The sequence below is a fragment of the Myotis brandtii genome, unplaced genomic scaffold (assembly GCF_000412655.1).
Source record: "Myotis brandtii unplaced genomic scaffold, ASM41265v1 scaffold529, whole genome shotgun sequence".
In the NCBI taxonomy this organism is placed as follows: Eukaryota; Metazoa; Chordata; class Mammalia; order Chiroptera; family Vespertilionidae; genus Myotis; species Myotis brandtii.
In genome coordinates this window covers 2,715,690-2,732,216 of record NW_005369934.1, presented here as the reverse complement: position 1 = coordinate 2,732,216, position 16,527 = coordinate 2,715,690, and the positions used below count along the sequence as shown (strand labels likewise).

General features: G+C 37.1%; 1 long non-coding RNA gene across 1 annotated transcript in view; it reads left to right on the top strand.

Annotated features, from left to right (window-relative positions):
• Positions 1 to 16,527, top strand: part of LOC106728062 — a 19,022-nt gene extending 2,495 nt beyond the window's left edge. The window contains exons 2-3 of the long non-coding RNA XR_001364306.1: positions 15,181 to 15,184; positions 16,495 to 16,527. This is a non-coding gene — a long non-coding RNA (uncharacterized LOC106728062). The remainder of the gene's footprint in view (positions 1 to 15,180; positions 15,185 to 16,494) is intronic.

The following is a 16,527-nucleotide window of genomic DNA, read 5'->3' as shown; positions in this document are numbered from 1 at the left end:
CCTTCCTTCCTTCCTTCCTTCCTTCCTTCCTTCCTTCCTTCCTTCTTTTTTCTTTCTTTCTTCACCTCTTGAAAAAGAAAAAGTGATGTAGGAGTCAAGAGAGACCCATAGAAAGACTCAAGAGCAACTATAACATTTTTTAAAATGTCTGAAGATGATATGGCTAAATGGTAAGTTTTGTTATTGGTGGATGTAGTTGAAGTATTTTTATAGTATTCTCAAATATTTTGTAATTTAAGAAAGACAAAGATTAATTCTATTATTTAGATATGTTCATTAGCCCACAGTGATTAATCTTCTCTATTGTTTATAGGGTTGTTGTTTTTTACCCTTCACTCCCAAATTAGGTATGTGCTTTGTGTCCAAACCTAATATAGAATCCAAACAAGCATGTATGGTGAGGTCCTGTTTCAATGTGATATTACACAGTTTACCTCTAGAGTGGGCAATAATACTGGTCCTAGCACCCGTGTTATAAAATATTTGATTTTAGAATTCAGAAGTTGCCTCAGTCTGAATGAAAGTGTGAATCATTGGATAATATTTTATGCCATAAATAAATAAATAAATAAATGCCTAACATTTTCTTGATAGTAATGCTATGCATCAAATATATTTTAATTAAAAGCTGAAGTAATCACTGATCTATGAAAAGTACTATTTATGTCCACCAAAGCCTTGACCAAATAATGAAATTGGTTTGCTGAATATTCTTACTATGTGATTTTTTTACTGATTAGTGATATCTTCATTGGTATTCCTCTTCTTCACAGACTATATATGAACAGTGCACACTTTTTGTCTACAGAAACTATACTATAACTATTAAATTAACACATAACCCTGCTTTTAGATTTTATGGTGAAAATTCTGGCTATAAAATCCAGTTGACCCAATGGGAGGTCAGACAAATACCTGAGTCAATGAGAATCACTCGATCAGATAGTAGGTGTAGGCTAATTTGCTTCCCTTCAAGTAAATCTTTTATCACAAAGTAACTGAAAAAATTTATTTGTCACAAATTTGTATCCAATAATTCTGATATGGTATATAATTTGTTAGAGAGTACTGTTGTAAGTGCTTTAGTAATACATTATCTTAAGGAATTTGAGTTGTGCAATATCTCTATTTTGCAGATGAGAAAACTGAGGCACAAAAAGTTTTAAAACGTTACCTGTGTTAGACAATAGGGTGCTGAAGGCCTAAAAAGGTTACAACCAGTAAATGAAGAGGTGGAGTTCAAATCCTGGTATGTCTTATTGGAACGTTCACACACTTAACCACTTCTCAATCCTCTGGCCCAGTTTGTTGCATTGGTGACAATAAAACCGCCTGCCATAACAAAGTGTAGCATTATCACATCACACACTACTGGAAATTTCTGGTGCCAAGCCCTAAGGATAACAGTTTAGGAAAGGAAAGGAAAAAAGTGAAAGAGATAAAATAATAAAGGAAAGGAGCCAACTTTTCATCAAAGCAATAATAAAGACACAATCTTTTCCACACCTTTGCCATTTCCTCTCAAGGGAAATGTTGCTTGGGTTATATTTTCATAAGCTGTCTCTGATATTCATATTCACACTCAAGAATACACACATACTGGTACAAGCTTTGGTAGCTGTTTTATTTGTAACTAATAGTAAACTTCAAAGCCGCAAATATTTCCAACATACCTTCTTACATAGAGTTCCAGGTTGTGTCTGAGAGCTACTGGAATAAGTCAGAAAGACCCAGATGAGAACATAAAGTTCTGTCACAGTCCGAATTGCTGATTCAGCTCTTCCCTTTGGTGACTTGAAAACTGGGATTATCAACTTCTGGCTTATTTCTGATGTGAACCACTTATTATTATTTTTTATTCACAGTTTGGGAGGCAGTAAAAATATTAACTTCTGGTGCGTATGTTAGGGCAGTACTTCTCCAATTTTAGGTTGTTACCCGTTAGTGGTTTGGGACAAACTAGTAGGTCAAAGCACTTAGTAGTGGATTGCAACCAGTGTTAAAAAAGAAAATAGAATGGAATAGAACAAATATCCAAATGCATCACATGTTATAAGGGGACATAAAAGTACATATTATTTCAGATAGGTATGTATCTGAAATTCAATGTAAAATTTATTCCTTTATGTGGGACATCATCAAAAGTTGCAAAACTGATGTAGTAGGAATAATGAGATAATTGGAACATTTGACTTTCATTCAATCAGGTAAAATAATAAGCATATCTCAGACCAATGGATTACTATTCCTGGAAGTAATCCTATACTTAAATAATCATTATCTTAGAAGAAATCTACTTAGGAAGATGGAAGAGATTTTTCATAGGTTATAATTTCTACATTTTCCCCTATTGCCAAATAAAAGCAGTGCTAAATGGATGTCCTAATTGCTGCCAGTACAGTCATCTTTCTCAAACTTAAATTGTTATTGATTTTCCCACTCAATTTTATCTGTTGAAAGGGGACAAATGGTTAAATCACTTGTTTGGTATAATATGGAAAACAACATATGGATAGACTGTCATTTTTTTGTTAATTATTTTGACTTCCTAGGGGCCTAATTTAAATGATAGTCTTAGGCACTGAAATAGTTATTTAAATACTCATAATAACTAAGACATTTGAGTCAGGAGCTATGCTATTTCCTATTGTTGCTAGATGTAAAAATCACCCAAGGAAAACACACACACACACACACACACACACACACACACACACACACACACACACAAAACAACCTTGGTGATTTTTAGCATTAGGCAAACTTGGGGGACAACTGTATTGTCCCATTTTATCTTCACACACAAAAAATCCATTGGAAGTAGATTTTATCATCACGCCCATTTTTACAGATGAAGAAACTGAACCTTAGATTAAGCAACCTACCTCAAGTGACCTAGAGAGTGAATGGAAAAGCAGGGATCAACACACAGGAATCGCAGCTGAGACACAGCTCCTACCACAGGTTGCATCCAGTAACTAAACTAACAAATTATTCGCATCCTCTTACCTACTCTCTATTTCTTCAACTCCTAACTCATGTGCCCCCAGCTCCAGCCTTTCCTCTTCCCTTTCCCTTAGCTCTTCTTGTGACCCAAGGGCTGGTTTTGGAGGGGAGAATTCCATCCACCTCTTAATGGTAGCATGATTCCTTAAAGACCCTCAAGATGGTTTGGCTGCAGGTATCTGACTGTTTGCAATGTCAGGGGAAGGGGTAAGGTTATAACTGTGATCCCAGAAATACCATCATCTTTCATCCTCCCTCCAGTGTGGCTTTAAGGCCGTAGGCAGCAGTTGCACTTTGGCTTGGCTGCTGAAGTTTCAAGGATGCTACTACTGTCTGGTGTGTTTCAGCTGAAAGAAGTTTGCCTCCGTTGCTATAACACACGGAGAGAGTAGAGGACCACTGGGTGCAAGCAGTCTTCTTTGTTATCATAAAGGAGGAAGTGTTGCCATTAAACATACAATATAGAAAATGCAATGTTTCAAATCTGCATAGCGTTCAGAAAATGGACAATGCTGTGGGATGACCACTTCTACCTCATTCTAAAACATTTTCATCACCCCTTCCTCCCACAAAGGAGACCCTATACCCATTGAGCAGTCACACTCTACTTATCTGTCCCCAAGTCCCTGAAAGACATCAATCTGCTTTTTGTCTCTATAGATTTGCCTATTCTGGGCATTTCACGTAAAGAGCATCATACAATATGTGACGTTTTGTGTCTCGTTTCTTTCAGGAAGCATGCTTTTCAGTTGCATCTACATTGTAGCATGTGTCCATATTCCATTCCCTCTTCTGGCTGAATTATATTCAATTGTGTGGGTATACCATAATTTGTTTATCTGTGTATGCTGATGGACATTGAGGTTGTTTCCAGCTTTTGGCTACTGTGAATAGTGCTGTTCTGAACATTTGTGTATACGTATTTATTCAAATGCATGTTTTTAGTTCATTTGGGTATGTATCCAAGAGTATAATTGCTGAATCAGATGGTAATTCTATATTTAACATTTTGAGGAACCACCAAATTGTTTTCCATGGTGGTTGCCTCATTTTATATTCCCAACAGTAGAGTATGAGAGATTCCAGTTTCTCCAGATCTTCACCAACACTTGTTCTTTCTTTCTTTAAAACAACTTTTTTAAAAAAAATCTAGTCATTTTAGTGTGTGTGATGTGATATCTCATTGAGGGTTTGATTTGCATGTCCCTGATGGCTAATGATATTAAATAACTTTTCATATGTTTGCTGACCATCTGTATATCAGACCTTCTTTGGAGAAGTATTGATTCAAATCCTACATTTAACTCTTGAATCCTGCTCATTCGTGTTTGCACTGAGGCCTCTCTTTCCCTCTCTCTCTCACATGCAGTAATAATGGTGATTATGATAGCAGCTGCTTAAAGCCAGGCACAGTTCTAAACACTTTAAATACCAGTACATGTTATTTAATTCTATCAGGGCTTATTTCCATTTTAAAGATAAGGAAGGTGAGGCCCAAAGATGGTAAAATTAATCAGGACTTATTATAAACCAAGAGGCAGAGACTGAGTTCAAAGTCAATTCTCTCTGATTTGAAAGTCCATGCTCTTAACCTCTGCATCAGGAGTCTGTAGACTAGCTGGCATTGCTTACATATAATGAGAAATTATTTTTTCACTCTATGCCATCTTATACATTTTTAATAATATGTTTAAGTGACTGAAAAGGATGTAATTTCCCACATACTGTAAATATTATTATTTTAAAATGTAAGTTAGGTCACTCTTTTAAATGTTTCAAAGGGACTCTAAATGCCAAAGTGATATGGTACTCAGCACCATTGATTTTAAAAATTCATGAACAATCCTATTTTTTTTGCTTGAAATTGTACTTTTATTATATTACTTCCCCAGAATGTTATCATAATATAACATTTTTCATGCTTGAAAGTCTCTTATTGATCACTCATTCTTTCTTTATCTAAAATATGCATATAAATTAAAATTGAATCTTAAGCCATTTCTTATAACTATAAAGCTTGAGTGTTAAAGATTCTTTCTGATTGAGTGATAGTTATTAGTAGTAAAGTTATTAGTAGTAACGAATAACTATAGTTATAGTCAATTTGTAAAATAAACAAATTATATTAAAGATTTTGATAGGTTACAATGAACTATAACAAGTAAATCTGTATTGAAAATGTACTTTTTCAGTAGCATAGATGGGTCTGATTAAAGAAGAGTTTGTGCACAACAATATTTCAACTTTTTCTTTGACATCCCAGAACATTTTAACTATTGAATAATGAATCATAACAAATTTGTGTTAGGTGAAAGAAACACCTCGTGTGTGTGTGTGTGTGTGTGTGTGTGTGCACGCGCACAAGCGAGCCAGCTGAGAGAAGCTAATTTGAGGACTTGCAGAACAGGGAACCTGCTGATATGCTGCCCTCTTCACACAAGGAGTATTCTGAAACAGGTCAAGTTTAGAAAAGAGTACATCTAGAAACAATGGATCTGGAAAATGGTTTTTTAAATTAACTATTCATGCATACTAATCCTTGGCGGGGCTTTGTGTACTCCTAGCAGCTTGAAGACCAATATGCTGAGTATATTAGTAAGTGAGTGACCTACCAAGATACCAGCCCAACTCCACTAGTGGATCCCAGAAAAGAATCTTACATGTGACCTTGTTTAATTGTTGAAAGAACTCTGCAAGGTAGGGAGCATAATTTGTCTGGCTTGCAGAAATTACTGAGTGGCTAAACAAAATATTGAATTCATTCTGTTTCAGACTTTTTCCTAAATTTTTTTCTTTTCTTTTAACCCTCATCTGAGGATATGTTTTTTATTGATTCTAGAGAAAGTGTGTGTGTGTGTGTGTGTGTGTGTGTGTGTGTGTGTGTGAGAGAGAGAGAGAGAGAGAGAGAGAGAGAGAGAGAGAGAGAGCCATCAACCTGGGTATGTGCCGTGACTGGGAATCAAACCCTGACCCTTTAGTGCACAGGATGACACTCTTATCAACTAGAAGCAATCTAATTCACTTCAAATACTATTTGTCTGAGGTTTTCTGTTTTAAGCCTTCACAATATCATTACCTGATTGTTTTTAAACTCAGGGGGAGAACCAGGAAGTCAACTTAAGTATATCTGTAATTAGTGCACTAGGAAGAGAAGAATTATTTGAAAAAAGCGGAGATTGTGTATGTACCATTTACTTCTAGCCACAGATCACTCTTTGACCAATGTCAGTACAACGGTGGGAAAAATAGTACCTGATTTTGACTTCTTTAATTTATAAGTTTGTGACTCAGATTTCACACAAGAGAGAATTGTTTATGGTGGGAGCAGGTGAAGAGGGGGTATCACTGCATGAAAACCTCTTCTTTTTTTTAAACTGAGAACATTGTAAACCATTTCACTAAACTGTAGGATAGTTTCATTTCTCACACAGTCTAGAATTCAGATTTTAAAAATAAGACCATCTGTATAATTTATTCATGAATTATAAGGTAGCATTATATTTAGCCATAAAAGCACAGACCAACACCTTTTAATTACCCTGTAAGTACTTCATGGTCAGATTTATCTGGTATACTGAGCAGAAAGCTATTTGCTATCACATCATGAAAATATTTGGAAAGCCACTAGAACAATAAGAGTTATAGAAGTCTTAAAACTGTAATTGTCTTATCTTATTATTAGAGCAGAAAGTATTCAGAAATATTTTAGTTTCCAAATAAGTGGTATTGTATCATTTTGAGATTACTGATTGTTTGCCCCGCCCTTTTCTTCAAAGACTAAGATATGATGAAGAAAAAAGAAAAAGGGAAATAAAAAACTTACCAAAAAAAACTTTAAAAAGGAGAACTTTGCTTTTGATATTGATATTTCTTTAGATGGCCTGTCAGTAAACAAAAAGTGTTAAAGTAGATAGCATGACAAGGTGTTTATAGTAAAACAATACTTGAATGGCTCCTTGCCAAAAATCCTACGTGAACTTTGTAAAAGAAATAACCCCATAAACAAACAGAAAATGATCCCTGCATGGTAGAAAAAAAACTTTAATAAGAGAAACCTTTACAGTTTTTAAAGTTTTCTTTTTTTTAAATAAATTCTGGCATTTCTCCCTCTTTTCTACTGCTTCTGGCCTCTTAGATAATTACGCTGTTTATTACAGGCTTTACTAAAACGTAGACAGGCTTAAACCAATGAGGAGATGAAACTTACTTTACTTTTCAGCACATTCTAAGGCCCGGAGCAAGGAAAGGTAGAGCACGTGTGAAGGTTATGGATTCTGAGTGGATTCCAATTCTCTGGACATTCCTTTCCGAGACAATGCCCATTTAACAGTAGCTCACTTTAGTATTCATTGACAAATTTGTTGAAAACACCAGGAAAGACGTGAGGCCTATATATGAGACAGCTCAGTAGTTGAGCACACAGAAAGAAGAAAAAATATCAGCTCAGCCTCAGCATTGATTCGGGGAAAATCCACTTAGTAAAGTTACCTGGAAAGAAGAATAAACTCTGGCGGACAAATTGTTCCACCTTGGGACCAGTTTTACAAGATAAGTGAACACTTCTTTTCTTTGCATCCAAGAACCATGCTGCAACCTGACAAACCCTAGGCACCGTGTATCAAACAACCACAACAGGTTCCTTAGAGATCTCACAAACGACATTTCTTTATGTGCAACTTGATAAGTGTAATTCCCCATCTCCAACTTCTTCTGTATCGCCTCGTATCTAATCTAATTCCTTTTTCAAGAATTGTTTTATGCCTCTTAATGCCTTGCTGGGAATTTGCTTTTAGGCTCTTGGGTAAGAGGGGGAAAATGAATTGCAATCTAGTGGGATCTTGACACTATAACCATTACATTGTAAATGCTGCAGCCAACAAGGAAAGTAAAGATGAAGGGAACAATGTTTGATTCTGGTAAATTGTTTTCTTCACAATTTTGCTTTTATAGGATAAATGCCGTCCATGGAATAGCTGTCTAAGGATAATTTCCTAGTTGCTCTATTACTGAGATTTTCACATGGTGGGCCATGGCAGGCACACTGGTGTGCAGTGAGAATTTTTAAAACGTGCAATACCCTACTATTTAGTCAGGGGCACTGACCTCTTTTGCCTTAGATTGTCAAATGTTTAAAAAATGACAACAGCCAACATAACAATAGCTGTCAGTGTGAATGAATCAAAATTATACCTATATTTTTTGTCAGATCAGCAAAAAATATAACATATTCTTTGGTGTGCCACAGAATTTCAGTAATTAGTTTTTGTGTGCCATGAAATAGAAAAGGTGGGAAGTTGCTGCTCTATTCAATAAAAGGCAGAAGCAAATCATTCAGTTTTGGAAGAAATTGAAATCTCTGTAACCATCATTTACAAGAGGAGACATTTTTTTATTTTGCAAATAATTATTTGATACAATTATTAAATTATATTTACCAAGCAACACTTACAAAATGTATCTCTGTCATTAAGAAAAACACAACTTTCATGATGGGAAAATGACTGCTTTCTCATTGCTAGGATCAGAACAATTACTGACAAAAAATTTAATTTCAGCTTTGAAAAGAATGGCATTTTATGGTTCAGTCTCAGTTATGTGCATACTATCTAGAAAAATGTGTAGGCTCAGGTCAGTTGAAAAGGACATAATCTTGTCATGAACACACAGTCCAATGGAAATTATAGCAAGTTTCATTATCTGCCCTATCAAGTCGCTTTGTGTTTCTTATAGTGTGAACCCTAGACAGGCATCTTAAAGCCTATTCGGTTTCTGGTCTACCTCCTTCTCCTTGCTTTTCCCAACATTGCACTTTGCCTTGTCTGATCTTCTGCCCTTAACCTCAAGTCCTAACTCCATCCGGTTGAAGGTAGTGGACATTATTCACAGCTCCATAGTGGAAATCCTTAAGTAGATTCTAATTATTTTTTTCAGGAGAAAGTTTGTCTTTTCAATTATCAAAGAGAAATATAAAGCGTGAAGGTAGTGGACATTATTCACAGCTCCATAGTGGAAGTCCTTAAGTAGATTCTAATTATTTTTTTTCAGGAGAAAGTTTGTTTTTTCAATTATCAGAGAGAAATATAAAGCATTTAGAGAGTTTTCTTCCTGATATTGACCACCTTGCAGAGCATTATGTCTCTGGGTTAGCACATAAACGCTGCCTCAGTACTGATCTATCAAAGGTGGGAAGGTGAAAGAAAGAACATAAGAAGGAGAAAGAAAATCTTGCTGGGACACATAATCAATTGACTAATATTTTGAGCATTTATTTAGCATCATATTTGTAAAATTGAAAGCTATTTTAAAATACCTTTTAAGATTTCACACACACATTTAAGCCAATAACAAATAATATATAAAGTAATAAAAGGTCAATAAATACAAAGCTAAGAATGGTGTCATTTGAGTTAAATTTTATTTAAAATATGTAAAGTACGATCAACTTAAAGGTCTCAAATCTATTCCAATATATAACTGTTCCAGTAAGAATACTAATGATAGCTACTATATTGACTAGTTACCATGTGCCAGATGCTGTTTTATATACTTTCTAGGTATTATATCAAGATGGCAAATTAAGTAGATGGTCATTATTATAAGACACTGGACCTGGAGGCTTTACAATGACATGGCCTGTGTTTTTCTGAGAATTTGTGAGATTAGAACCTGATTACTGGCGCTCAAGGGGCAAAAGGCCAAACTCCTGCAAATCTCCTGGGTCTGTCATTCTATTAACATGTTTCTTTAGAGACCGAAGTTTAGACAAATAAATGCTAGTGCTACTCTTCAGTTGATCATTTTCATCTTTTAAATTGTTAAAACAACATATTTATTCCAGAGATGAAGCAATTTTTTATGGACTATTCCAACTGGTTTAGCATCTGGAAGTAAATAATTAACATGCTTGTGATGCAGTAATTCCACAGTCTGTGGAGGAATGTGGCATGATCCACCCATAATGCATGTTGTTTATACCAGCTTTATTAAATCTTTGAATCTGTGCTCTTGGACTGCATCTTTTTTTTCCCAATAATCAATTATCAGGATACATATATTCCTTGAATTTAGACTGAACACACTGTCCTGGTATCTACAATTTGCCTAATCTTCCTAATAAGAAAACTGCTTCTGAATTGACTAAAGATCTTTTCAACAGCAAGAATTAAATTTGAAAATTCAACATGTAAAAAGAAGAAATATGTAAAGATAGTTCTTTAGAATATAAAAAGAAAAAGTATTCACATATTAAATTCCAAAATGGCATATCCACTGTCATGATGTGAAGTATTATCTAAAGATAGGGCAAAATATCCAGAGTGCATTTGTTCCTTTTTGCAAATCCTTCCTACATCAGACGAAGTGACAGAATTGGTGTAGTGCGCATCTAATGGGAGGGAACATGGATTTGAAATGAAACTTAAAGAATTATTCCTCATTGATGCATAATTTCACATTTTTCTCAGGAAGATAACTATAAATTACTAATATTTTGACTTGCAAACATATTGTTTCTCTTGTGAAAAAATATGTTTGCAAATTTCTCTTTAGCTCATCAGTTTCCAAAACCACTTGTTGAAATGTATAATCATACTATCTTGCTCAAACCATAAAAGAGATATATTGGGTCAGCTCGCCTCTCCTCTCCTTAGCTAAGTCCTATTCCAGGAGAATGTCACGTACTGATTCGCTTAAAGGCAGGTTTATCAAAACTAATCAGGGCCCCGTGAGTGGATTTTGCTAATTGGTTTGTCCCATTCCACAATGAAGGTGTAGTAGACTAGATGATGGTGGAAGAACTATTATGTCCAGTATATCGGCATTCTCAGTGTTGGAAGTTTATTACTGACAGATTTTTCTTACCTGCTCCCACATATATTTGAATCAAAGAAAGATGAGTAAATATTACTGAAAGATTAGCAAGTCTAAATAGAAAATTCAGCAAGCTTTCTCCGATTGTTAGAGACAATTCTCTTTAGATCTCATGTGTTTCTGCATGTCTCATGAACAAGGCACTAATTACCTTTGTTCCGGACTTCCTTTTCAAGGAGGTTTAAACGGAAAGCAGGGTTTCCTGTGGCAAAGGTCAGGCAGGCTTACTGCCTATTATAAAAAAAATTGGGTTCCCTATACTTGGGGTCCTCCAGTAATAACCTGCTGTATATTTAGGCATCACCTGACCCACTTTGCATCTCTCTTCAGAATTGGAGCTTGGGGAACTGGTACAAATGCTGATACTCTGGCCACTGTTATTGTTGTAATAAATGATTCTCTTTTTGTTCTTTTATGTAAAAAAAAATCTTTATTGTTGAAAGTATTACATATGTTCCCTTTTTTCTCCCATTGATCCCTTATAGCCAGTCCCTGGCCCAGGCCTCCACCGCCCTATTGTCTCAAACCCAGAAGTCTCTGGTCTTCTATCAATATCTGTGGCAGGCTAGTAACTTGCTTGTTCTTAGCTTGCCTGTAGGGTGAATTTCAGACTTTCCCAGTTCTTGACAGTCAAATATGATTAACACGTGAAACACAAATATTCCAACTTCAAACTTCCTTGCAATAGGTAAGTCAACCTTAAATCCTCTATTAGGATTGCTACCCGATATAGCCATGAAATGGTCATATTTGTTGATTTTCCTGGACTATTAGCATTTCCAGGAGAATCCTGTACCAGAGAAATCACTCTCTAACCCTGCAGAATGCATTCCAAATCCAAGAGTCCTTCTACTAGGTCCACATTACACCTATTTTATCATTTAATTATTTGCTCTGAAGAATTAGGAAAAGGAAAACTCTTGTAGATAATTTTACCCCACATTTAGAGTCTCCTCCCAAGCACAAGGCTTAGCAGGACGCCAGATCTGCTCTAGGTAGTATGCTTAGTTTAGCAACAGAAGCACTTTGGGGCCCACTTTCTGTTTCAGCAGTACTTACCTTGCCTTGTGTACTAACAGTGCCCAGGATCATTTTTTCAGTCAATTTTAGAAACAACTGGCCTGAAGTTTGATTTGTACCTGAATTTAACTAATTAAGCTTATTTATAGTTTTAAATGACTGATCTTGCATTTTTGTATTTAATACTCTAATATTATATAAGTTGGTTCTTATTTATAGTTTTAAATGACTGATCTTGCATTTTTGTTTTTAATTATTATATAAGTTGGTTTATGAAATTAAAATTACTGTGACCATTCTTCCTCATATGACAAAAATCACTTAGATTTGGCTTGCTTGCGCTGTAATTCTCTTTTTCATGGAACACAAGTGAGGCAATTTCTCTTGGGGGCATTAGATGCTGCCTTCTGGGGTATTTCTTGGTTTTTCCTCCCTTCCTCTTTAGAGCAAACTTCCTTTTTGTGTTCCTAGTGACCTCCTGCCTACTCAGTTCTTTCCCTTCAAAAATCAACTTTCAGAATAATTTACTGTGGGGCGCGGCTACTGTGTTTTGGCCAGGTTCAAGCCTCGGACTAATGAAAGGACAGGGTCCTCTCATTGCCACGTGCAAGTCCCAGCTGGAGGGCAGGGCCCTCCCAGCACAATCATAGCCAACGGCTGTGGTTGTAAGCTTGAACCTATGGTCCAAACACATGGCCCCACATGCCTGTGTGCTAGAGTTCAGGTGCATGTAGTTGAGTAGGGTTGAAACTCACAAGAATGCTGTAAACAACGTGATCACGCCCGTACTTTGCCTCGTGGCATCTGCTATAAAATAAAGACACGGCTTGTGGGCACTGGCGCTGTCTCCTCATCAGGGAGCAGCGTCCTACTGAGACCCAGCTTTCATTCTCTTGTCTGTCTTTTCTCAATCCTTTCACCGCCCCCCACCTCAGGATCACCTTTGGCCGTAACAATTTACACCATGTGAATTATTAACAATGTTTAGTATTACTCTACTGCATCTCCCTTCACAGATTGTTTCTCACCACCCTTGGCCATAAACATGGTTTTTTAGTGATAGAAACTCAAATTATAAATATCAGAAAACTAAGGGAGTGACTTTCAGAGGCTGAGGAATATCCCTGGTACCCAGAAACCATACCATATAACCTCTACTTTGAACTCCTAAGCATAATACTGATGAAATAAAATAATATCCTGCTAAGTAGACACAAATATAAATATAAATAGGAGGAAGTCTGTCTTTAAATGTGTCCAGAGCACTGTAAGAACTAAGGGCAATTTTCCTTCTTGTTTTAAGTGCTTCATAGGTCACTGAAATCTTCTCCACCAATTTACCAAGTAACCTTTCTAAAATAAGATCTCACCTTGTCTCATTTTTTCCTTCCATAAAATGAAAATACCTGCTCCTATTTATAGGATAATCAGGATAAAAAAGCTTTGGGTAGAAATAAAGTATAATGTTTTAGCTGTGGTTTTATTCTAGGGGAAGCTAGCATTCCTTGTATGGAAAAAAGGAATCAGAGCTTTGCTTTTCATTTGTGCTACAATCGCCTATGGTGCCTGTGTACTAGGCAGGCTTGCTCACTTCTAGTTTCTTTCCGGGAAGCTATATTTTTGCCGGGCAGGATCTCCAGCCACCTGGCCTTGGGAACACCTGCTTTTGAAATTGAGAATTCAGCTTTTGATAAACTCAGAGACAACCTGTTCTGTCATCTGTCTTGTGATATGTGATTAAGTTATTGAAATTAATCACAAGTTAAGTTATTGAAAGAGATCAACAACAAACATGTAATGCTCAATTTTCAAGTATACAACTTAATTGAGGTCATTATTGTAGGGACACCACAGTGTAAGCCTTGCTGCTGAGATTCACATCACAGATGTGCCATTTGTTAGCTATGTGACCAGGGGCAAGTCATCCAACCACCCTGTGCCTCAGTTTCACTTACTATAAATTGGAAATGAGAGTAACTACCTTATAGAATTGACATGAGGATTGAATGAGTTAGCATATATATTTAGTCCTTAGTACATAGCACAATATAAATGTTTGTCAAATAGTAATAATTAGAAAGGTAACAATTAACCATGGGGAAACAGATGGAAGTTATGAATATGTACCAGATTCCCAAAAAAGCATAGTTTTAAACTAAGAATTTTTAAAATAAAGAAACATTTATATATCAACATTTATTGATGCTTATAATGAAACATAGTCCTGCTTTCTTTGAATTTACAAGAATAAAGAAAATTTATTTTAGAGATATTTACTTTATAGTTCTTCAGAATGTAATAAAATTGAACAAAAATTGTTTTAAATTTGTTGATAATGCTCATATTATTCTCATCTTTTATCTGAATGAGATAATATTCAATTTTACAAACCTATTATTGTGCTACAAAGACAATAAAACCCCAGTAAATCCACAGATATTAATGGCAACTCATGCAGAAATGAAATATTTAACTACAAAAATACATTTTATTTGGGAATCTATTTGCTGACATTTCTTCCTTTGGTATTTGGAGAGCATGCAAAGTGATTTTTGCACAGAAACTTGAAGGAAATACTCCCATAGTGATTTTCAGAATATTATAAGAATACTACTGTTAATGTTACTGTGGAGAGTCAGGGTTCACCAGGGAGTAACCCCCAATAGCCAAGACTACTCCCATAGTGATTTTCAGAATATTATAAGAATACTGTTAATGTTACTGTAGGGAGTCAGGGTCCACCAGGGAGTAACCCCCAATAGCCAAGATGGTGCAGGGGCAGATTCTTACACGACGCATGCCAAAGGCTAGAAAGATGAATGAATAGGGCCCAAGCATGCAAAAAGTTAGCAGGATGATTGGATGGAGAACAAAAGTTTCTCTTCCTTATCACTACAAGAACTGCAGGCTTGAGCAGGAAAACTAGATGATTTTGGGGACAGGAGTCCATCATTCCCCCAGGTCTGCACCAGAATAAATCTCTTTCCTTTTGCACCAGAATCTGTCTCGTGAGTTTGGCTTTTGCTGGCACAGGCAGCTGAAGCCACTTTTTTGTTTCACTAATGCATATTTTTAAAGTGCTTTCTACTATGAACTTTTCCATTTTTTTATCATGTAAAAGTACACTGGGCAAACCAATCCTTGGCAGAACTTCTTAGTTCACCTTATCAAAAACAAGAAGAGAGAAATAGGAACCAAGATGCTTCGTAGGTAAACACCTGTATTCTCTGCCAACCATCAACCAGAACTGCCTGTAAGCTGGCTGAATGGTAGTCCTACAACGAGAGAAGTAGAGAAGAAAACACATTGAGATTGGTAGGAGGGGCAGAGGTGCAGAGGCACAGAAAAGAAGGATATCTTGACTGCAGAGGCTTCCCGTGAGGAGAAAGGGGTCCCAGCCCCACACCAGACCCCCAGCCAAGGCTCCCAGAGCTGGGAAGATAAGTCCCAATAACTACAGACTGTAAAAATCAGCAGGGATTGGCTCAGCAACAGGGAGGCTACTAGAGACCCAGCTGTTCCTCTTAAAGGGCTGGCACATGAACTGAACTTACAAGGTCCCACTTCCTCTGAGCTCCAGGACCTGGTGAGGCTCTGGGGGACACAGACACATAGGAGGAAGAACTGAATTGTCTGGCATCAAGGCAGGACTGAGGGGTGGCTTTCTCCCAGACAAAAGTTCTGGCAGGGATTATTGTTCCTTTGCTGGGACCTCCCTGGTCACAGGGCTGACTGGCAGCCATTTCTGTTGGCTCCACCCTTGTGATTCCCAGAGACCTTGCCCCATCTAATTTGCAGGCCCACCCAATCTGTGTATAGTGGCTTTTGCATATGAATGACCTGTCCTTGCTCAGGCTTCAGACTTTGCTAAAATCTCTCAAACAAGCTGAAGCTGGGTTAGGGAGCCCCAAACCTATGAATAAAAAGTCCCAAGACCTGGTACCAGCACCAGCCAGTCATGCTTCACAGCTGGGCCTCACCTTGGCACTTCTAAACCCAATACAAATAGTAGGAATCTGAAGATCTCTCTGTAGTTCCTGCTGTGCGGCCCCAGGAAGAGGCTGACCTTGCACCTCCCTGGAGTCCCCAGAGCCAGTGCACCCAGTGGACAGCTTTAGACCATAGCAGATTACACTCTACACATCCATAAGTGATACACTCAAGGGGCAGACTCAGTGAGTACCAGCCCCACTGAAGCAAATTCTGCTCCATAGAGGTATCCCTTGCACAGCACCTCTCCCACTGTAGTCACAGCTGGTCCTCACAGCCAATTGGCCTGGAGGTCAATGCCTCCCAGTGACACCAACAGCAATCAAGTCTCAACTATAAGACTGTGCACATAGTCCACAAAGGGGTGCACCTAGAGTGCCCAGCTCAGATGACTGGGAGCCTGAGCCACTAGGCCCTATAGGACAGCTACTACACAAGGCCACTCTACCAATTCAAGGCAACATAGCAGCTCTACCTAATACATAGTAGCAAAGACAGGGAAGCAGCAAAAATATGAAGACAAAGAAACATGCCACAAATGAAAGAAATGGAAGAAAGCAAACTACTGGATATAGAGTTCAAAATCAAGATTATAAGTTTACTCATGAGACCTCCAAGGGACTTATTGAGACTTTCAAGGAT